Source organism: Bubalus kerabau, chromosome 11 (assembly GCF_029407905.1).
Source record: "Bubalus kerabau isolate K-KA32 ecotype Philippines breed swamp buffalo chromosome 11, PCC_UOA_SB_1v2, whole genome shotgun sequence".
NCBI classification, from domain to species: Eukaryota; Metazoa; Chordata; class Mammalia; order Artiodactyla; family Bovidae; genus Bubalus; species Bubalus kerabau.
The window spans coordinates 46716253-46718081 of NC_073634.1; the positions used below are offsets into that span (position 1 = coordinate 46716253).

General features: G+C 37.5%; 1 non-coding gene across 1 annotated transcript; it reads left to right on the plus strand.

The window, feature by feature from the left end:
- Positions 1 to 347: 347 nt before the first annotated feature.
- On the plus strand, positions 348 to 455 carry LOC129623897 (U6 spliceosomal RNA). The gene has a single exon (XR_008700651.1). It is a non-coding gene; the product is annotated as a U6 spliceosomal RNA (small nuclear RNA).
- The last annotated feature ends 1374 nt before the right edge of the window (positions 456 to 1829 follow it).

The window sequence follows — 1829 nt, forward strand, 5'->3', positions numbered from 1 at the left end:
TCCCTGTTGCCCTGCTCTGATCCCATCCTTATACGGACCACCGTTACATTTTCACTTGTGAAAGCAATTGATTCTGAAAATAAATAGCACGGGAACATTTTCTTTGCTAATAAACAGATCCTATGTGAAATCAAGAAATTACTCAAGTTTATTTAACTTTTTAATATTTGAATGGTGGTATTCAAAAAAAAGTATCCAGTCTAAAAACACTGTTGGCTTTTAAAAATACATTTAAAATATCTTGAACAGGCAATAACAGGAGTAAATCACAAAAATATTATACCATGCAAAAACAAAAACCAAACCCAGGTATGAAAGAAGTCTTTGCATACTGTGTTTTACATACTGTGCCCACTTTGGCACCATGTATACTAAAACTAGAACTGTACAGGAAAGATTAGCATGACCTCTGTGCAAAGATGACACAAATTTATGAAGAATGCCTCTATTTTGTTATATGTATCTTACCATGCTAAAAAATAATAAACTAGAAAGGGTACAATTTCATCTAGATGAAATCTGGAAATAGGAAGAATTGAATCTATAGTAAGAGAGCATATCAGTTGTTGCCTCATTCAGGGGGATTTGCTGCAGAGGGGCATGAGGGGGAACTATGATGGAAATGGAAATTCCATTTTGGGGTGATAGAAATGGTCTATAACTTGATTATAGTATAAATTTGTCAAACACTTGAAATGCATACTTGAAATGCTTTTTATTATATGTAAATTATATTTCAACTAAATTGATTTTTAAAATATTGAAATTATAGAATTCTAAAGAGCTAGAAAAGATCTAAGTGTCTCCTGCTTTTTCAGATGATAAAAATTGAGGTCTAAAGAGGCTAAATCATTAGACCAACTAGTTGAAGGATAGACTTAAGTTTTCAAATTTCAACAAGTTCAGTATCTTTCTGTGCCTGTGTCTTCTTCCTTGACATGACAGGATGCCTGACCAGAAAAGTACTCTGCAAAAGATCAAATTTGTGTTTTTCCTTTCACAGTACAGGTTAGGGTAGAGAGTGACAGAGGGAAGCTTTACTTAGGATAGGCAAGCAGTAAGGAGCTCTGAATGGACATTCAGAAAGGGAGAAAGGCATAGCAGGACTTTCTGTGTTTTATTGCAAAAAATTTTTTAAACTGCCTCATTTTTTGGCAAGTGGTTCTTGCTGTAGAGAAAGGGAGAAATGGTGGTTCTGGAACTGCTGCACATTGAATCATCCTGACCCAGCTCTCCTGTGACTGTGTGTGACCTGCTCAGGTTGATTGTGAAGAGTGGGCCCTTGGGAGGCCAAATGTAGAACATCCTTGGTAAACAAGCTAAGTTGTCTTCCTTGCTCAGCCTCATAGCAGGAATATAGACCTACAAGGGCCTCATCTACAAGCAATGGACAAGCACTGCCTTTTGGATCAAGGGGGATGGCTTTCCAAAAGTGACAGTGTGAGATGAGAAACTATGGCATTAGCCAATTGATCAGGCTCTAATTAAGAGAACATAGCCCACTATAACCTGCATAAGTCATTGCTTGTGATATCTGGGCAATCTATGGGGGAGTGTTCTCCAGGTGGGATATAATGGGCATCCTGCTAAAAGGGCTTTGGGTGATTAAGCAGTTGTTCAAAGAAAACAAAAGCATTGCAAATACATAGGAACTTGAGTTTGTGAAGCAGGTTATAGTAATTTTACTGGAAATGTTAATTCATCCATGCAGCAGTATTTACTAGCATATACTTACTGTGTGTCAGCCCTGTGCCAAGAACTAGGGATAGTGGCTACACTCCTAGAGTTTAGGGGGTGGAGATAAGATACTTCACAAAATAGACTGCTGT